The sequence below is a fragment of the Malurus melanocephalus genome, unplaced genomic scaffold (assembly GCF_030028575.1).
Source record: "Malurus melanocephalus ecotype Western Australia unplaced genomic scaffold, MMel_1.1 scaffold_2, whole genome shotgun sequence".
In the NCBI taxonomy this organism is placed as follows: Eukaryota; Metazoa; Chordata; class Aves; order Passeriformes; family Maluridae; genus Malurus; species Malurus melanocephalus.
Window position 1 is genome coordinate 8,663,647 of NW_026623234.1, and position 22,744 is coordinate 8,686,390.

Sequence of the window (22,744 nt, forward strand, 5' to 3'; positions counted from 1 at the left end):
TTTTTTTTGTGGTTTTATTGGGTGTTTTGTTATTGTTTAAAATCAATTAGTGGTGACCACAACTACTCTGCAATTTCCCAAAGTCAAGCATTTCACTATTAGATAAAAAAAGATTGGATAATCATAAGAGCTCTAAAGAAAAACATAAAAGGAATGACCATTCATCCAAATTGTCCCAATAGATCAATTACAGAAGACCTCTTCTGTAGACCTCTGTGTGGTTATCAATTAATCTATCTACATGTATATACATATGCACAAGCACATAGGTATTTTCTCTTCYATTATATACTAAACGAGCTTTGTGTTTATTTAGGAGAGGTTAGTGGAATGTGAAAGTCACAGCTGGTTCAGACACTCATCTCCTGAAGAATATGTATTCTGAAAGGAAACAGCACATTTGAATTTGATACTCCTGTCTTTTRAAGAAGTCCAGCTTGAGCAAGTATGGAAATGGGATTTAAAATGTTTTTAGATCAGCCAAAGCAGATAAATAAAAGAGCTTTACAAGTGTAAGATGAGAGTTTCCTTTAACTTTACTAAAAAACTTCCCTATTCTTTCTTTTTTTCTCCATTCATCAACAGAACAACAAAAACATCATATTTGAAGGAAGTACCTTTACTAAGCATTTTCTCTGAAAGTATATTAATACATCACTCTGTGCTGCATAGGTCTGCAACTTCATGTCTGTGACTTCCAAAAAAGATCTCTAAGGACAAGGATGATGAYGAATTTGTCTGGAATTGTTTACACCACGATCAGGTATAAACAAAGGTGAAATAATAATAGAACTGGACACCATTTGCATTGCAACCTCTGACCCAGTCAATCCAGTAACTGAACATTTGAAACTATCCTTAGAGACACAGAGAAGACCACTGMATGCATTGGTCAGCAATTTCAGAATTCAGCAATTTCAAAAATAATTGTGAAGATGAACATGGAGTGCAGCAACCRAATAGAACAGAAAGATCCATTATCCTTTAAGTTGGAACTCAGTCAAAAGGAAGTTGAAACCACCACTTCACCCTGAGATACTCRGGAGAGACAGTTATTTCTGAGGAAGTGAAGTTACACAAGAGTCCTGACAGATAACAGGAAGCCAATTGAAAAATGAGATGTTAATTCACAGTAAGACACAAGCAACAGCCTCTGTTTGCTGACTCTTACTTTCTTGCCAGATGTAGCAAGGACATGCCATTTGCAAGACAGATAACTTCTTTCTGAATGCACAAAAATCACAAAGCAAGGTCTCTTTTAATCTAAATCYGATTTCCAAACATAGCAGGGCTTGGGTATATTGGGAAAGAAATGCTGAGAAAGAAGTACCCAGTTCCTCTTGAGTGGACAAAAGAGAACTCCTTCRTCTCTTCTCATTTGTGATCCTTCTATTTCTCCTATTGAGTAGCTTTATCTGGATTTTTTTATGAAGAACTTACTGATTAAAAACAAAAGAACAACCCACAGTACTATAAGGCTTGATAAGTAAGAAATTTGCCTCTCAAAAAGAGACATCTTCATTCACAGGATAGTCTAAAGATTACAATATTCTAACTGGTATTTAATGTTGATTCAGAAAATAAAAAGATACTCAAGCAGAAAGCTGTTCTTACACAAGTCAGAATGTATAAACACTTGTGCRGAGACCATATGGACTAAACTGTGCTGAGTGAACTGGATGAAGTAGCTTCAAAAATTTCAACTCCCCTTTAGTACCTTCATTTAGGCATCATCTCATTAGTCCAAAACACATGAAATTTAGTCACCCCAAGGGAAGACAAATCCAGAGGGTCTCTCCTGTGGTTAATCCTTGCCATCTTTTGATTTAGGGATTTCAGTGCTTCATTTGAAAGTTTCACTTCYGTAAATAGTCTCAGCAAAAATTTTTATATGAGCCATGGAATGCCACCAGGATTAAGGTTCATTCCTGTTGCTTTCAATGGTTCCATGGTAAAAACATTCCTTGCCCTAACATGACACAATATGGGAGAACACACAGATTTTTAATAGACACCTCCAAATTCCATCAAATGTCTTCATCCAGAAACCAACTTAATGTTCTACTTTCAAACAACGAGCCAATCCTAAATTGAGACTTCAAGGAATATGCCAATTTGTGAAATGTGTCACAACGCATTCATTTATACGTGCAACCCAGAGTTCACCTGTTCTGAGAGAAGTTGGAGCATTTGGGTATTCTTTGACTAGAAGGCCTTCACCTACACCTAAAGCTCTTAACCTTAAGCTGGGAATCTACTGTCATTTGAGTAGATTCTGCTCAAGTTGCTTCCACTTCTTCACCACTTCACAGTGTAGTTACTCTGTAGCCCATTGAAAGAACTTGGCCCACATAGGCATTTCCACAAACCACCATTCCTGGCATCAACACGTCCTCAATATATCTGCCCATTAGAACTGGATGTCACTTTACTATGTTGAAGACTAATCCCTTTTTTCTCCCCTGAATATCACCTTCCAGGGTGGCAGCCCACTCCTGATGTTTCTAGGCTGCAAGCTGATCATACTGGGGACTCACACATTGGTAAATATTTCGAGAGCCATGGCTACAACAGCTGTTTTCATCATCACTGTTTTTATTGTCAAGATATTTACAGTGACAATGATTTCTGCAAAAGAAAAAAATCTAAGTCTTCTATAAGAAAAGCCAGACTATGCATTCTTTGTCCTCCTGCACCTGTAACTGATCAGGTTCCTCAGACKGATGAGAGGTGTGGGCCATGGTCATTATTCACAAAAATAGCTACTGAAGTATTTTAACTTGGTTCTATGGTATGTAACATGAAAGAAAAGAATAAAATCCTGCTTTGTATAAATGGCTAATCAGGATCAGTTTCTGAACTGGATCATCGCTTKTCACACCAATGATCTACATCTGCCTATAGAGAAAACTACAAAGAACCAGAGAGCAAAGGTAAACCTATTTACATATTGCTGTAGCACTCATTGATGGCCTCAGTACAATTCAGAAAYCCTGCTCAGTTAGAGGCAGGTATTRTTTTGGACATTTTTTTATGCCTATATAGTACAGATGAACAACTTTTATGACACTCACAGCAATCAACCATTTGAATATTCCCCTAAAGAACAGGGCAGCAGTCACACCTTACATCTTACAAATCTGACCTGTGGTTTTCATCTGAGCCCTCTGCATCCAGCRCACCGGCAAACATGCAGAGCTTCCTGAGCCATCCAGTGTCTCAGTGAATGATTGTTTGTTTTGTAAATATTACTGGCCACAGCTCAAAGGAGCTTTTCTATGCTTTTGATCTCCACTACAAACACAAGGGACTGARCAGCATGTGGCCAGGAAAAGCTGCATCCAGTGGGAGCTGTGAGAACTTCTGCCTGTAGTCAGTAAAAAAAGAAGGTAAGTTCTTCCACAACAACTAGTTATACAAAAACTCTACTTTATATATTCAGAAACTATAATTTGCAGCCATCCATCCTTTCTCATAAACACAGAAGTTCCATGAGAACATGTTTCAAAAGAACACATAGTTTGTGCACCTCACCAAGCTCACTTGTCACTTAATGCAGAAACTAAAAGTATACACACATACTATCAGTGAGCAGGAGTAAGTTACTGCTCAGGCATAATGCCTAGAAAAATAAAATAGGAGATTTCCATGAAAATGGAAATCCATGAAAAACACATAAATATTGTTAATGAAGCGCAGAGTTTTAAGTATGCACTTTGCTTCAGGCCATAGGATGATTTCAGATCTTAATTTCTTCGACAGATGCATTTCTTTGCCAGGTTCTGACAAAAGTGTTCAGAAACCCAGTGATGACACTGAAAAAAGTTTTATGCCTTCATCTATAAAACATACTGAATGGACTGGCATTTGGCTGGCCTTTAATTTTCCAGTGTCATTTTCCCTTACAGTACAATCATGTCTGTACATACTGTCAGCAGAGTTTCCTGTGAGCACCTACCCTGGTCTAAACCTCAAGAAGTAGGGTTGAAGACTGTTTCTGTACAGRTGTTCCATGTGGTCTTAAATATACCATTAACTTGCATATCAGCTTCCCAGTGAGCTGCTCCAAAGTTGTCCCCTATACTGCTAGGAAGYTGTATCTTTCTAAGGCTGAAGTTTTACCACTTCTTCCTATCACTACACGCTCATACACATTTGCCCACACAAGCAAGAAGACTTGAACGGCCAAAAAAACAATTCCAAGCATAAGCACCACTGTAATCTCACATTGTTCCATATAAGGCTTTYGGAGTCTGGTGACAGACTTCTAAAACACAGCCTGGTTTTTATGGTCTACTGCAGTATCTTTATATCCTCCTCAAATTCTGAGAATCAAAATTGAACACAAATTCCAGCAGAATTTTACCAGTCCTCTGTATAGAAATAAACAGCATTCCTCCTTTCTACTTGGCAATCTTGTTAAAGCATATCAGGATTCCATCAAGAGGCTCTTGGYCAGAGCTGATTAGAAAGACAGCTTCTGCTGAGGAAGTTTCAACTACTTTCCCACCCAGGATAATCTCTGGATCATGGTTTAAGGCTATTTCTTATGCTGTATGCACAAACTTGCATTCTTTCCTCTGATTTGCATTGCCTTTATTWGGCTGTAGAAGAACTACACAGAATGATGGCTAATCTTGAAAAAGGAGCTAAAAACCAGACAAGGAGAGAAAYTGAATAACCTATTAAATCATGAACATGTCCCATAAAAGTTGTATGCAAGTATGCTATGAGTCAAAAAGGGGAAAGCCTTCTGTCCCATTGTCCATCTTAGAAATTGCCTGGGAAACCATCACACTGATGGATCTGGCACCATTCCACAGAATTAAATTCACAACTGAAAATTAATCTTCAAAACAGTTACTAATTGCTGCCTGGTACTTACCAGGAAAGTGTCCATTCTAGCACTTACATTATTGTATGCACTATTACTTCAAATAGTTTGGGCATTTTGGGGAATATGGACATCCATTTTTTAAACGCATTTACAGTTGTCTTTGGTACAGATTGAAACTTCCATTTTAGGGCAACTGATTGCATCTCAAAATGAAAACAAAAGTGCAACAGATGGACTTACCCTGTTCACCTATGGTCCATCRGATATTTATCTGTAAACCCAAAGGCCAAAGGCCAGACTTTAAGAACTATGTTACATTATCTTTTATTTGTTTCCATTTTGCAACATTTCTTGCACAAGCAGGAAAATGTAAACAGCATGATGCTTCCTTATCAGTGACCTGTCTCCTCCAAGATTTATCCAGAGGCCAGAAGCAGGTTCCCCAGCATCATCCTTGACTAACTTCACAGACACTGGATCACCCTATCAGTAAGGCTGCTGGGAGAACAGTCTGGATGGGGAGCAAAGGCCTTTGCTTACAGACACATTCCTTCTTCACTAACAAGGAAATAAACGAATGTAAGCACCAAGATAGCTTGCTATAAACACACCCATGCACATACAGATACACATACACACGGATCACACACAGGATCTTAAGTCTAGAACCAGGGAACCTCCTGGTGGAAACTGTTAGTGAGAGATGGTCAGAAAACTCTGTCAGTTTATGGCATTTTGTGCCCAAGTGTGTTAAAGTTCAAAAAACTGTGGTCTATCGACTATGGTTACTTGGAATTTCTGGCTCAATCTTTGGCCATGGAATGAAATGTCATTTTTACTGTTGGGTCATTAGTTTGGCAAAAGTCAAGAAACTGACTGTAGGAGAAATGTTTCACCTCTAGGTCACTGGTCTGCATCCAGTACAGGTCAGTAGTAGCTGAATGTCATAATGGTCATTGTTTACAGTCTGATGCAAAATGAATTTGCCAGCTCAGCAGTTTCACTGCATACTGCAGGACCTACATCATCAGTGACCTTGACAACAACTTTAGACAGTCAGCAAAGGACCAYATGGGAGCATGAGCTTCCATCCTGAGTGATGGAATGTGGAGTCTCCAGATCAAAGCTGAAATACAATGATAAGCCAGTAGATCAGCTTGTGTCACCACTGCTTGTGTTCAGCAGTCCAAGGTTAAGAGGAATAAGGCTATGATTTGCAGAGAGCTCACCTTAATGCCTTACAGTAATATTAAAATATATTAAAAAGTAGYCTGTTTTTAGCAAATATTTTCCTAACTACAGATGTAAGTAGAAGGCACAGTTGTTTCTCTCAATACCCTGAAACACCAAAATTCTTTTCATCTAGCCTATATTAGGTGTTAGGAAAACGTTAATGTTGACCATGAGGTGGGATTTAAAACACTCTTTTTAAACGCACCTTGGTTACATTTGGTTAGTTACAGTAAGTTCATCACTGATGTTACGCCCAGTTACTTTTTCAAGGAATGTCAACATTTGAGGACTATAACTTACTGGCAGTTTAATGTTATCCTGGGATTAATATGAGAGGACRGAAGGGGCTGTGAGTTACGAGGGGATGTGTACTGCAACAGATTTGGCAGGCTGGAGCTCTCATTAGGCTGAAATTAGGGATGTCCTAGGTCTGTATGTATAATATTAATCACTACCTGRGGCTTACCAGCAAAAGTAGTTTTTCCATTAAAAAATTCATTGCTCATTTCGAGAGGAAAAGAATTATCCTATTGGTAGTGTTCAGATTTTGGGAAAAAAACACCAGAATTTCTTCAAGTTCTCTTCAAAACATTCTAAAATCAGACAGAAGGCTTCAGAAGAGAAAATAATTTTCTACTCCTGCCTTCAAGCAGCACTATTCTATATCAAAACATTTACTAACCTGAGTTGGCAGAAGAGATAATCTTCAAGCCATCAGCACATTTAGCAGCATCAAAGTAAATAGATTTCTAATTAGGGAATTAGCTATTAGGAGAATTAAGATCCTTGTCTTTTGAAATAGCTAATAGATAAAGTACATATTAGAGATTCATCAAAATGTGTAGCCATGTSTATAAATTGGTGAATAGGCATAAGAAATGTACTGCAGCAAAGAAGAACATATCTMGGAAATGAACTTAATAAAGAGAAGTACAGAACAGACAAAAATGTAGCACCAAAAGCTCCAAGAATATTTCCAGCTGGAAGGGACCTCAGGAGATCTCTCATCCTCTCTCCTGCCTCCTGTATCTGGGACAGCTMTGTCAGACCAGCTTACTCAGGCCTTCACGCATCCAGATTTTGAAAATCATTGATGGTACAGACAGAACAACTACTCTGGACAATCTGTAGTGTTCAGAGCTTTCCTTAGGAAAGAAAGGAAAGGCAGTCAGGAAAGGCAGAAGGAAACACAAAAGAACCTCAAAGTGATACTGAGGACTGTCACAGAAAGAAAAAAAAAGGTAAGGGAAGAAAGCACAATCATATTAAAAATAAGAAAACAAGTACAGGAAAATATTTTTAGTACTTCAATTTATCCTGAAGCTTAATGTGAAGGGTCTGAATCTTTAATCCTTGATTTCATAAAATAAAACAAGACAAAACGGAAACAAAACAGTAAATCTTTATGCCCTTTAAACCATCTTGACAGACTCCAGAACCTGAGGTACCCCAAATCCACAGCTGCTTTCAAACAGGCAGACTGCAGCAATCCTGTCGAGCTGTGTTGGACACATTTCTGCTAAAACTTTGAGGATAAACAATCAATGACACTATTTTGTATGTTGAACTTTGTAGTTCTATCAGATAAGAAACTGATCATGAGCTCTCCAACTGAACACCTCTACTATATGTCTATTTTAATGTTTCCCATTGCAAGAATTGGGAAATGGCAGGAAAGCAAGGCAGGGCCATTTTTAGGGCTGGTGAACCCAGAGATTTAGAAAAACATTTAAAAAGTTTTGTTTCCTGGCCTATTTGTTCTGTTATCACAATTCTGATCGCAGAACCTTCAAGCACAGGAGAGCTTTAATGTTGTTGGAAATAGGGAAGAGGAAGAATACTTGCTGTTAACTCCGTTGCCACTGCATGGTCMAGCCAGATGAAGATAAAAATGGAAAAACAAAATTATCACATAGTTTATTAGCTAATAGTAATGAGACAGTTAGGGCTATTACAGACCAGAGGYTGAAGGCACAAGTCGCTGGCTGGAAGAGTTTATAGTGACCACCACCAGTCAGGGCATCACAGGATTCTATGAGACTAAGGGATAAAAGATAKTTTCCCTTCAGACCCTCCTACCTTTTTTTACTGATGTGGCCTGATAGCACTAGGTCTTGATGTCTTGATTTAAAGTTTGAAAGACCTGTGTGTCGACAACAGTGTGATTGCCTCAATAATTGAATCAATATGGAATTGTGTSCCTGGAGATGGAGAGGAGACTGGAAAGGCAGCAGAGGCAGCCACTGAGACAAATAAAAGGCTTTCTTMTGAGGTTAACTATGAGGGAGTATGGCACGTAGTGTTTTGATGCTCGCCATGCTCACTCCACAACAGACAGACACTGGGATAACATTAAARTCTATGCCTGCCCTCTTCTTAAGTGTAAGACAATAATACCAAAGGTACCGGGATTATTTTAGCATTCAAAGTAAGTAACCAGGTGATGACAGGAAGCCACATCTGAGCATCTGAACTAAGAAAACCCCASAGAGCTTCAAGTGCCCATGACGCAGTCTTTTCCAACCGAGTGTAAATAGGACATTGTCACCTCACCCAACACCCTGGACCACAATGTTTTGAAGGTAGCAAAGRAGGAAACCACACTGCAAAGAGGAAACGACAAATGCCATTTTAAAAAGCTTGCAGGTTTAAAGCAACTCTATCATAACCAGAAACAGATATTAAATTCTGAAGTAATAACACATCACTAGCAATTAAACTGCTGGAACTGGACAGCAATCTCTCAAACATTTTCAATGGCACCATTGAGTGTAGGAATTCCTCACCACTATATGCAAGGCAACCACTGGCAAGGTATTGKTCATCAGAGTGATTAGAATATGGCAAATCACTACCACAGGTACCTGTACAAAGTGCAACACAAACACCACATAATTTCATATGGAACTAAGAAGCATGGCCAACCAGGAAACAGTTTTATTTTTGTTTTATTCTTCACTGGCTTAGCAAAAGTAAAACTTTGCAAAATAACATTTTTTTWAGTTAGGATGCTGCAAGAATGCTGAGGGAGAGAGAGAAAAAAAATAAACAMACAGACCATAACCCAGGTATTCCTTTGTGTAGCATAGTTAGTTACGATCTCTGGTTACAATCGAGAACCTCTGCTTTGTCTCCTTTTTACGTTCAAGATTTTTATTTTACCAGCAAAAGCACACTTCCACAGAGCATGCTACTTCTGRTAAAACACTTCTTTGTTTTCATTGATATCACAGTTATCACAAAAATTTTCAGCACAATCAAACTAATTACTTTATCRTGTTGAAATCTGCTGAAAATCCACACTGTTTTACAGACAAAAGAAGTTGCAATCATTACTTTATTTATTTGTTTAAAATGCTATTGATTCAAAACCGCACTRCACCAAAATGCAGGTGACTTTCTACCACCTTAGAAAGAAGCACCAAATTCCTGGGCTGAAGCTATAATAAACTCAGTATTGCCCTATATTGCATGGGCATATATCAACACCAYTTAACTTCCTTTCAATTACTATTCAGCCTTCTGGACACACATACCTTGTTAAACCAAGCAAAGAAAACAAGGTGTCCCTAAGGAAAATRCACAGCTCATTAAAAGAAGGGTTTTAAAGTCCTTTACACTGTCAGAATGGCACCAAGGTGACAGAACCTCCTCTCATCCAAGGGATCTTCTCATCCAGGCATTTCATTTGAACAGAAGGCAGGTTCATCTCCAGATATATCCACACTGTGTGTGGTAAATATTAGAAAGATTAGCCTGTGCTGACCTCTCTGCCTCCGTGACTCTGCTGCTGGAACCTCGATCCCAACAGCTCAATTCACACTGGCTCACATGACAATCACARTGGTGACTAAGAAGCAGAGGCACCCCCAGGAAAAGCAGAACTGGACAGTTTTGGATGGTAAACCAAGACAAGGACTTGGCCAAAGGCCATTAAGGACTTGGCATGTGATCCCATGCTATTCAGAGTTACCTCACACTAACCTGGAGGAAAATAATGTGACCAGTCTTTGCTAGTTTGCATGATTTGGTGAACAGTTAAAAGAACAAACGAAAGGCTCCATCAGGGTTTTGGCATTTAACCCAAATCCATTGTGAAGTTTTCCTCTTGAGATTCAGATTCAGTCAGTGACAGGCACTGTATAAGTTTGAAGGCAGTAAAGTTTGCCCTAAACTTCATTCCTACCAAACATTAAAAAGAAAAGATTTACAGATTTCTAAAGTTCAAACAACCCCCCCCAGGCCCATCTTCTTAGTCACTCATCCTTCAGCATGTAGCAGTTTTCAGTGGGCAGCATAACTCAAACATGACAGGTCTTGTTTCAAGTCTTAAAATAGAACATCAGCATTATTATTCTGAAGTTAAAACAGAGGGGACAGCAAAGGAAAAGGGAGTTGGATGGTATTTTTGAAAGATCATTCAGCAGCAGATGCTGATGATGAGTGGACCCAGGAATCAGGTACTTGAGGCAAATGTTTACTGCAGCTGAGATGTGACTGTGGGCCAAAGGGAGACAAAATGTCATATTTCATAGCAAAAGCAACAGTAAATGAAAGACATGGCAGCTCAGGCTTCAGCACAAATGATATTGTCAAATCCCATCAGCTAGGATTTGAGCTGTTACCCTGCTGAAATGCAGACTGCTGTTTCTTGTGGATCAAGCATCACCTGAGCTCAGCAACCACAAGTCAGGCAATGGGCATTACAACTTATTATTTACCCCTCCTACTGATCTCTGGAAGCGGTCTGCATTGCCGGGCTCACACAAAATCACACAAGAGAAAACATTTCATATTTTTGTTTAAGAAGCAAGTCCCCATTAGTGAATAATTGGGCACACCAGTTCAGACACCTACCAAAAGAGTTGGTGTTGATCCCACTCTAACTACCCTGTAAGTGCATCATTGTTCTGCCCCAAATTCACCTGCTCTGGTTCCTTGCTGAGAATGTCCCTGCTCTGGCTGTGGCTTAATGACCAGAAATTGCCTTTGATTCTTCTGCCTTCATGATGGCTTTGAGCACTACTGGATAGCACAGAGCTAGCTAGCACCAAAACTTCTGGTTTAATTTCTCATAGAAGTTCTCTAGTTGTGCACATCAAAACCACCCACGTAATGAACAAACATGCAGTAAGCAGAGACCATTGAGGACTTGTTTCAAAATCTCAGTGAAAAGACCACTGCAGAAGCAGGCTAGGAGAAATTTCAGATATAAAATTAATCTTACTGGAGGAGCTGGTTGAACATGGCATTTTATGTACCTCTGCTCTCAGGATACTTGAAAAAACGTAGGACCTCYTATACAATATATATTCCCAGAATGACCCAGAGCTAAAAGCTTCAAACACTTGAAATAGAATTTTGTATTCCAATTGCTTATAATAAATTTTAATTATGTACCTCCTGCATAATTTACAGTTCTTCCTTGGACCCAAATTACAAAAACCAGCCTTCTGTTTCACTAAGCAAAACCAATAAACAGTGAAATTTGACAAGTCAAAAAATCTACCATTTAAAAATGAGAATTAAGATTGAAAGATAAGCAAGGGAAGCAAAAAACTGGATGGAATCAGATATTTTAAAAACTGAAGAATTTGTTTATTTTGTGTGTAAGACATCAAGATTTCTTCCCCATTCCTTCAAAGCTACAGAAGCATAGCTGTTGAAGCCTGAAACTGTAGTTCCATACTCCTTTGCTTTGAAATCAAACAAATGATCTCAGTTTTTGGAGCAGTTTTTGACTCCAGGGAAACTATGCCATTAAGAGAGCGCCAGAAACATATTTAATTGATGCATGCCCCAAGAACAGCTCAAAAGAGGGCAGACATACCACATATAGATTTCAAGGAAATTACTGAAAAGCCACAGAGCTTCAATAGAAAGTGATATGTGAAACATAACATACGAAAGACTCAGTATCAAAAGGGTAAATTCAGTTCGGGAGATATTAATCTGATTACCTAAGAGGTACTATGGATTGGATATGCTCCTTTGTGCACCAAATCCAACCTGGACAGATGGAGGAGACTTTATGCTCCATTTTCTGACATGTAATTACTGTTTAAGGGACGATCAAGTTACAGACGCAAAGTTTCAAACAATTYTTTTCTTTTGGGAGTGACATGTACAGTAACCACCCTATAACATAAGATTTTCTGACCATTTACTTGAGAGGCTTACACAGTCCACAACTTGACTTTGCTGTTCTCATTTTCAGTGTAATGCTTTCTATGCACCTGCCTGACACAAAACCAGTCCAGCAACATCTTTAAACAAAGCACTCCACATAGAGCTCTGAAACAAGATTTGCACAGACTGAATTCTGGGGTAATTTTATGCAATGCAGGTTTTTATACAAATGATAAGCAATTTTATTGTTTTTCTACACCATATCCTTCTCTCTCCTTCTTGCCATCACTGGCAATTTTCAGGATGTAATGACAAAAATGTGAGTAAAAGTAAATTACCTGTTGCAGGTTCCTCCCCTTGTTGGGTTTACTCACCAATGCCACTGTCAAACTTTCATGCTTGTAAGTTATGAAGTCACCAATGATAGTMATTTGGACTATCAGTTAGCTATTAAAATGTTAGTACTTTAATGTAATGGAAACATTAAGGTAATGAATGCTCTCAAAAYGACAAATCTGAAATCTGTTTTTGTTTTTGTTTATAAATTCCATTTAAAATTGCTGCAAAACAAGGCTTAAGAATCAGATCTCTAATTAGGACATCTGTTACTTGGCATTTGATGTTGAAAAGGCTGTTTGCATGGCTTATCAAAGACCTTACCCTTTGCAGACTACACCAGCAATTGCACRAGGCTGCCTTGTGTTTATTTCTCTATCAGTATCCTACAACTGTAAGACTGTGCTCATATGCACAGATTTGTGAATAACAGTTTTACAAAATATAGGGGAAGGCTTAGCCATCTCCACTAGCACTGCCCTATATAGCTTTTAATTACTTTGAACATAACTTTTAATTATTTCAGCAGAGAGAGAGAGAGATACCAATCCTTCTGTTAGGGCAAGGAGCATTCAGGGAGATTGGTTTTGGAAAGGGTGACTTGTGGCAGAAGTTGCAGCTGGTACCCATCCAGCAGCCGTGGCCGAGTCAGCTGCACCACGAGGGCGCCGGGGCTCGCGGCCAACTGACGGGGAAGTGAGATGGAGAGGAGAGTTCACCAAGAAAGACCGCAGCAGCGTGGGAGGACCATGACCTTTTGATCTCTGAGATGTTCCTGATGTACCAAAGTGACATGTCAGCTCTAATAAGCTGCACTCTCAGACTGGTGGCAGGGGTCTACAAATTACTGTGAGATCYGAAGGCATTTGTTGTGATGATCCCTGGATGGGGCATATCAGTGCTCCCCCAGAAGGACTATATGACACTCTACCCCAACAATTCCCAACCCAGGGGTTGTAACCTCCAGCAGGGTCACAGCCGCACAGAGTGGGGTCGCCAGCCTAACAGAGATGTGATTGTTTATGTTCATCTTCGGGGTCGTAAGCTTGGCTGGGGTGAGTTCACCACCAAAAACAGAGGGACAAACACAAACCATTTGGGAACAGCTGGCCTAACAGATTTTGCACTCAGAAACAACTTGTGGATGTTCAGCTAAAACATGCCCAGACTAATGCCTTGCATATCCATGTGCCAGCCTGAAACAAGAACTCCCCTGCCAGGTATCCRACTGGCTCAAATTACTCCCAAAGAGTCATGGCTGCTTGCTCAGTAGTAGCATCTGTTTTGCTTTCTTTGTGACAAATTTTCCATTGTTAACAGTGCAGCTATTCATACTTGAGCCATTGTCTTTTCTACCCTCCCTGGTGCTAGTTAGGCATTGGCTCATGCAGGAATATTCTGTAGGTTGCCTGAGGGACTGGAGGAACAGCAGGACATTTTAGGGGAGCAGAAATTAGTGAAAACATAGCCTTCCTTTGGTTAAACTCCAGGCATTTCCTCTTTCTCGTATTTCTTCACCCATCTTCCTGTACAGCACTGTGGCCACTTGGGTTGCTCTCCTATGAATGCTTCTTTTTCTATTTTTTAGTATAACTGATATTATGACAAGACTAGTAGAATCCAGATTAGATTAATTTTGTCCATGTGGAGCAYGCAAAATCTTCTCATGCTCAAGCTCCCTATTTTAATTAAATTACGAAATAATGCACCAAACATATACTGTCTTTTATTGTTTTATTGTTTGGGTTTCAGTAAATATTTTAGGAGCAGACTGTCACTGGGAAGAAGTTCATTTACATGCCAGAGCACCCAGCCTCAACCTCCCTAAAAGGCTAACAGGTTATAAACTTCCATAATTTAAGACAATAAATCATTATTGCAATAATAAAGAAGGAAACAGACACAAATTAAGCAGAAAAACCAATGTGCTCTTTTTACGATTAAGGGGAATCATCAATCACAGAGACTGCCTGAGATTAACAAGGAGCCACTTTTTCAAACATCCTGCAGTAAACCCAGAGGAAACCCAGCTGGAACTGCAACTAGATAAAGGCATCAGACTCTAAAATGATCCTCTGTCCCCTCGCCTGCCCTCTTGGCACAACATTTGCACCTCGGGTGACTCTGAACTGGTTCAAGTTCTGCAGCTGAGCCATATGTTTCATGTAATGCCACAAGCCAAATGTAATTCCCATAGTGTTGTTTTCCCATGTATCAAAATCCTTCTGGTCCCTTCCAGCTCTATCAGAAGAAATATCCACTGATGGTGCTATGAAACTCCAGAAGAAATGGGACTGGATGCTACTGATTGATGAATATTTTTTTCTGCATCCTCTGTACAGATGTAAAGATAACCCAGAGTGAGTTAAGACAGAATTTAATTGGTCACTGTGAACAGGCACAATTGGTGTTTAGCTTCCTCTTACYCTTGAATTCATTTTTTCCAAATCTAATTTGAAAGATAAGTTCCACTAACACTGAGGTGCAACGTAGAGCTGCAGAAGGAACTCAAGAGCCAAGCCATGTCTCACATTTCTGATATAAAACACTGATTTGCAGGACCACAGTAAAAAGTTCTATACTCACCCACACTGAAACATGAGTTAATCTTACTTTTAAACATTTTTAGGCCATAAGGGAATGACCAGCTGCAAATTGTTACAATACTTTACAGCTTTATGCCATCAACTGAAACTCAGTGACTGACCCATGCATGTTCCCCAGCTTTCTGCAGTTACAGGAGCACAGGAGTAAGTTGGTGTGTGYAGCAGGATTCATGGAAACCCATTCTGCTTTGCACTGGAAGGTGTAGAATGTACTTAGTTGCACTTTTTCTCAACTGAGGTAAGTTACATAGCAGCTGAGAGGTGACAACTCCTAACCACTCATCTATGACTGTAATCACTTCTGTTATTGTGCTTCTCATTATATAGATGAGTGAATGATTCCCTGCAAATGTACCTGAAGGGCTTYTGGATTGCAAATTGTTGATTAATGATTGTAAGTCACATCATGTCTTTGGAAAGAAACCACAACAAAGCAGTAAAACTTTGTATGTTCTCATCATGGCAATTAGGATATGAGGAATGGAGAKTCTCTTAAATTGATATATAGAGGTCTTTGAATGCTCCTGCTGTTTTCAACGTTTYTGTACACTAGATCAATAGATTATGTGTATGTCATTCAACTTGAAATTTCCACAGGCACACACAGCCGCTGTAACAGTTTTACCGAGAGATTTATCTTTTGATTAAAAAGTCGTTAAAATTTGGCTGGATGTTATTATGTCACTACTTCCCACTTGGTGAAATATAGCATCAAAATTAGTACAGAAAACATGAAAACTGTTACCATGAAATCTAACTGCTCCATACACCACCGCAACCTTGCCTCATGCAGGAACAATCACAGTATCATTTCCCCTAATGGCTAATATCATTTGTTCCAGACCCTGTAATGTTGGTGCACTTCCTTGTGCTATTCTCCACAACCAGAAGGGCGTTTTTCCTTCTGCTGAAGCACTGGAGTGCAGACCACACTACTATTAAGAGCACAGAATTGCAAGAAATGTGAATACAGAGCAAACACAAGAATGAAATCCTATTTTGAGGAGGCTTGTTTTCCCCTRCAACATATATTAATGAGTTTTATCAGGGTTGCTCCTTATTTTGGTGCCCTTTCTTTACCTATCCTGAAGTGGATACACTATGCCATCTTCTAGCAGATTAAGGTAGATGAGCTCTCTCTCACCTTTGAGAGTATTTAAGGCTAACAATCTTTTTCACGAAAGCTGGAGAAGTAACTCAAAGACAGAACAGACTGCTGGAATGAAAGTAACTCAAAGACAGAACAGACTGCTGGAATGACTGCACTGTCAGCTGGTGAAGAGGATTACGGGTCTCTGCTGGAGCACTTTTTTTAAAATACAACTGAGACACGAAGTCCAGCAGCAAAATTACAGAATTAGAAAGAAAAACTCCAGCTGTTCCATTATTGAACTCGCATAAATGAGAACCAGTGACTTAACACTAAAGTCAGAGACACCCAAGGCTCAGACCTGGAGGCTGAATCCTGTGGCTCACTGAGCTCTCCTGYCCCATCATGGAAGGGTTCCTGGTGTTCGGCCTAAGTGCCAACCAAACCATCAGGTGAGAATAGTAATACATACCAAAGCAAAGAGAGGCTTATCTTACTATGGCTCMCTGTATCACCATGACTGTAGTAAAATCAGATTACAAAAGTTATTCTGTAGCGTTTCCCTATCTCCATAAACCATAATCCAAGAAGAAAACTGCATTAGAGAGTCACAGAATCACAGAGTGGGTAAGGCTGGAAGGGTCCCCCAGAGATTGTCTGGTCCCACCTCTCTGCTCAAGCAGGGTCATCCTAGAGCACATGGCACAGGAYTGTGTCCAGATGGTCCTTGAATGTCTCCAGTGAGGGAGAYTCCACAGCCTCTCTGGACACCCTGTTCAGTGCTCAGTCACCCACACAGTAAAGTTCTTTCTCATGTTCAGGTGGAACTTCMTGTGCATCAGTTCCTGCCCATTGTCTCTTGTCCTGTTACTTGGCAGCACCAAGAAGAGCCTGGATCCATCCTTTGACACCCTCCCTACAGATATTTATATACACTGATACAGTCCCCTCTTTACTATTTCAGGGATGTGCTTTAATTTTTAGGCCTGACAGCGGCACACTAGTCTCAGCTGGGAAATTTACTCTTCAGTATGCAGACATGGCCTATTCACATTCCAAATAATCTGGAAATACCATTAGTGCTATCTGTAGCCTTTTTGCATATTTARAAGTCACTAAGTTTCACAGGATCCACAACCAAAAGACCTTTCTTACCCTATGCCAGAAGGTTCCTAAGTTTCAACATGCCTAGTAACCTCCATACTGATTATAGCATAATGGCAAAAAAATAAAGGGRTCTTAGTAACTATTCCCAAATACTTGGGTCTCAGAAAATCCGAGTGAATTCACACTAAAATGATAGGATATTCATTTATGAACTATCCTATTCAAAAAAATACGATAATTAACTAACAATACTGCTTCAATGATCCAATACAAACTAACTCCTTTTTCAATCAAAATTGTGTAAACCAGCCTGCAATCAGTTTACAGAGCATTCAACTAAAGTACTAAAACATGCAAAACTGTGATGATACTTTCCAATGCATTWAAATTCATATCATGCTGAATCATTTCACAAAGGCATGAAGCACCCTGCATTAGCTTTAACACTATATGGAAGAAGTGTTTTAGGAACTTGTTTAACAGCTGCATGATTCGTAAGCCCACGGCTCCTGYAAAACAGGTATCTTTACGTTTCACAGAATATTCTTTTCTATTTTCATAAAGTCACCTGGGAGTCCAGCCCCAAGCATTAAGTGTACACATAAGTCAATAAATAAACAAACCGAAAGCAACCAACAACCAACCAAGCCCTGATCTCTGGGGGCTCCTCAGTTCACTTGATAATTTCTTCAGCATTTTCACTCCATTTGGCATCAGGACTGAAAAAAGGAGATTTGAAGAGAGAGAAGTAATAAACTACTCTAAGAAGTAATAAAATAAGCACTGATCTTACTCTGAGGTGAAGAGAAGATTCATTRTTTTCCCCATAGGAAGAACTTGAAATATTAAGACAAAAACAAAGTTGCAGAATAAAAATAAAGCCCCACATTCGGAAAAAATGGTAAAGTGAGGCTGGAAGAATAAGAAAATTTAACCACAATCTGACAAGAGATCAAGGGTAAAGCAAGGAAGAGAAGCCAAAGATTTCAGCTTCAAATCTTCTGCTCTTAAAYGAAAGTAGGAAAATCCTGTGGGTGGGAGATATTATGGCAGCTTAGTTTGCTCCAGTCTCCACAACACAAAAGCCTACTTCTGCTCAACAGCTTAAAAGAATTCAAGATCAGAGCAACAAAGATGAAAAGGTCAGACAAAACTCATTGCTCACACTGYGCACTAAAAATATACAATACTGTGACAAACCACTTGATGAACACAAATGGCAGAAGACTGAACACTGGCCTCCCCAGATCTAGCGCAAGTTTAGAGACAGTTTTAAACACAAAATAATTCTGACTTTTTCAAACAAATATTTGAAAGTACWAGATGAGACTGAAGAAGCCCAAGGCAGCATTCCTTTTTTTGCTTGACACTTTGTGCAGGCTGGGAGAGGGATCCTGTCTTGTTCATACCAACACGGCCCTGAATTCTTTCCAAGGAAGATGGAGTTTGGCTTTGATGTCTGTGAGAGGAAGTTGGAGCTTGCAGCTGGCAAATACATTAACAGCATAGGCAATGGTGCACTAGAAAGGACCTCAAGTAGGTCAGCCTGTTCTATCTCTTTGCAGCACACAAATGAAACACAAATCTCCCTGTCCACCTAGTGCTAAAACACACAGGCTTACAACTAGTTACTAAAGACTTTTTGCATCAGGTAAAATTTAATCATGTGAACTTGGCAAAATTGCAAAAATAATAGAGTCACAGCCATAGATAACTTGTTTTAAAAAAATCCATGAACAGTCATACAAAATATTTTTACTGTTCACTGAGCCTAATGGAGCTTGAATCTGTTTTTTTTTTTTTTAATTAAGGATATTATTTTAATTGGGTAAGAGCTACTTTTTATGTTTTAATAATAAAGCATTAGTTCTTAGGGTACTCCTGGGCTTGTCTGGGCCACCCCTGCAATGCAAAATAACTTTAAGGCTTCTCCGAGTTGTCTTTGACTGGAAGAACTAAACARAGGCTGTTCCACAAAGCAAGGATGGAAATGAAACAGCAATGTTCAACAACATCCTCCACCCCATCCCCTCTGATGGCAAGGTTGGAGAGATGGCTATGTAAGAATGGTGAGATTCCAAGTAAAAACCAAGTTTGGTTCCTAAGGAAGAAGTGACAGCATTACAGGTCTGAGAATATTAGAGCTGGAGAAAAATATTRTTAGTTTTAACTCCTTCAGCTAATAATCTGACACATATGTAAAGGCCAAATGAATGCAAGGACTCAGACTACGAGTAGAGAAACTTTGATATTTTATTAATCACTTCAATTTGTGGCAAGCTATGCATCTTTTTTTGTCTATCTGGAAGCAAAAGAAGGCACAGATCTGGGAGTTTAGCTGGACATAACCATTTTCTACAACAAATACCAACAAACTCTTCACAAATTCTCACTTTGCTACATGGGATTTTACAGCCAGCACTGCTTTTATAAAYCCATTAATGGGCTCATAAAAATCCAATGTATTTTTAGGACACAAGTTTTCATGCACTAGATGACAACTTTGCAGAAGACAAGCTCTGAGCCTGAAACAGCTTGACAATGTCCTTTCAGCTTGTTCATCAGATTATCTTTCTGTCACACACCAGATGAACTGCTTCCTTGGTTTCTTGCCTAATCTAACACATAACCCAAGCAATTCCCTYCTCAAGCACAATCAGGAGCAAAAACAAAACACTGTAACATTCCAGTTCTTTCTAACAGCACATTCAGCTTGAAATTTTCATTTCTGCCTCACCTAAGAATGATTACCCTTTTAGCAAGCCATTTGTAGTGAAGGGACTCTGATTTCAGATAGGATTAAAGCAACATATCAGACATATAYGAACCAAGCAGTCTGAGTTGCTTACAGGACTAATTATGTGTTATGGGTCCTTTCACATCTAGGTCACTGGTTCAAATTCAGCTTTAGTTGGTGATGAGTGACAAGGAACAATGAGGTAAGAGCCCAGTCACAAATTTGGCCTCTTCTCCCTGATTCTGCAACATATCCTCTTTGTGCACTTCAGCTACTCACCTAACTACTCTTTCCTGTAAATTCTATAGCTGCAAAATAGTAAGCATTATTATTAACATACTAACTCTAGAAGATTAATTAATTAATTTAGGAKTCTGAAAGTACAAAAGATACTCAGAAGCTTAAAGTATTGCGACTTTCAAGCTGTCTGAGAGCTAACATGAAATACATTAAGGGAGAACTTTCTCAGGTCAGGGCAACACCATGATGTTAAAAGAACCCACCAAAACACACTGGCCACACCTGTGTATTTTGATAGGAAGATAAACAKGGAAATCAAATGTAGAATGACCCTGAAATTCCACATTTATTCACAGATAAACAGCAGGGGTTAAAAGTGATGAARAACAGAAATACAGAAGCAGCCATTTTATAAATAAGAAAGATAAAGGGAGAAAAGCAGGTAGTGTGGAGATGCACTCTATTCTTCCATTATGCAACACAGCAAGTAAATGCCACATCAGTGTTAGTCAAGAGAGGAGGGAAGGGAGAGAAGGAAAGGAGTTTATCAGCCCTACATCCCTKGATAAAACTTGAATTACAGAAGGAAACTGCACTGCTGATGTCTGTGCTGTTCTTGTCCTGAGGCAAAACAAACATTGCCATTTTCAACAAGCATGATGCTGGCATATTTTACCTCTTCAGATCCCCAAGGATCCCAAAAACAAGGAATGAGAGCAATAAAGGAATAAAACATAGAGCACCAGTACATTTTAACCCATTCTTAAGTTAAAAGGTGAAAGACAGTGGTGGTAGTTTAGACACAACATAATAGCTTCATCAATAACCTGTACTGCTAGAAAAATCATTAAGCCACCTCTTGCATAGTCCTGATTGCAGAACACTGTTGAACTACAGCTCATACACAGAACTGAGAATCTTTCACATGTGCTGGCAAATTTAGAAAMATTTCAACTATTCCACATGTTTTTCCAAAGTATCATCAAATATTTTAACCACAGGACACAAATATGTTTTACTGAAAACATATTTTGCTATTCTCCCACTACAGAGTCAGCTATGACTTTCTTTTCAGAGGAAACTCATACACAGCAATTCTAAAGGACAAAGAGAAGCACAAATACTCTRATCAAGATTTAATAAGACAACACACAGTGTCAAGAAGGAAATCATAAAGGTGAAAAATTATGTCTTCCTCTTCCAAATCTGGTTACCAAATTTCAATTCTTTCCGCCAGAGGGAGGGAGCAATATTCGAGCAATGAACTTCAGAGATAATTTGGCAATGGCTGGAGCCAATAAAAGCCACAAGCACAATTCCAAAATTATTTAATGGGCCATGCTTTGCCAAGCTCCTATTGACAAAGTTATGAAGTAAACACATCAATCAGTGTGTTAAGGCATTGCACTGAAGTTACTTGCTGTTCCCTGACATTCTGTTTAAATCTATCTTCAACCTTTTTCTCCTATCCACTGAAATGAGTTGCAGAAATAATGTTAGTTTTAAGTGCTTAATTGTTTTTGCTATCAAGCTGTACTTGTGTTAAGCTTGAGACGACTATTTGTGATTAACCAGAACACAGAAGCTGACCAGAATCACCAGAAAGTGCAGAAAGGAGACTGGGAAAGAGGGAAAATACCCATGCTATATGAAGTAGAAAGTCTACATGCAATTATCATGCCTTTGCAAGAAAGATGAGCATTGCTTCRCAGCACTCATTTGGGTCTATGCAAGAACTGAACACCAAACAACAAACTTTTCTGTACCTGTCTCTCGTGAGAGCGCTCTGACCATTCTTTGCAAGTGGGGAAAACTGAAATTATTATGTTACTTTGTAAACCTTGATTCAGAATTATCTTTGCTTCTTAGTACACTAAGTTCTCACTATGACTCAAAAAAGTGCTTTTCTCTAATTCTGTGCAGAAAACAGAAGCAYGAAGATATAAAATAATATATGGCATCACAAAAATCCCCATATTACATTCACACAACAGAGAGATGCAGTCTAAGGCACTGTACTTGGAAACCAGACAAGGAACAGGACTGAGGATTTGCTTTCCTTCCTTTGTGACCAGTTGTTTCTCTTTGGAATCACTAATAAATGTTAGATAGATGAAATTTGCAGACTAGCCTGTGTATTTACTCTTGCAGCAGCTTYAGAAGACTGAGAAAATAATGCTTTAAATGCACTGTGAGTGACAGTACAATGCTGAGAAACTGACATGGCTCAATAATTCATTCCCAGCCTTTAGAAAGTTTCTGATTCTTTTAGCTACATTGTGTATTTTCTTTTTATTTATAAATGGATTTTCAGAGAAACTGGATAACAATTTTGTTTCCAGACTATGTTAGGTTAGACTTGACAATGACTCTCTCAGCCTCCTGTATATCAACAGAAGAGTGCAAGTTAGTGYGGATTTGTGTCAGAG

General features: G+C 39.1%; 1 protein-coding gene across 1 annotated transcript in view; it reads right to left on the reverse strand.

The window, feature by feature from the left end:
* RAD51B (RAD51 paralog B) overlaps window positions 1–22,744 on the reverse strand; it is a 355,670-nt gene that overhangs the window by 189,740 nt on the left and 143,186 nt on the right. The window lies entirely within an intron of this gene.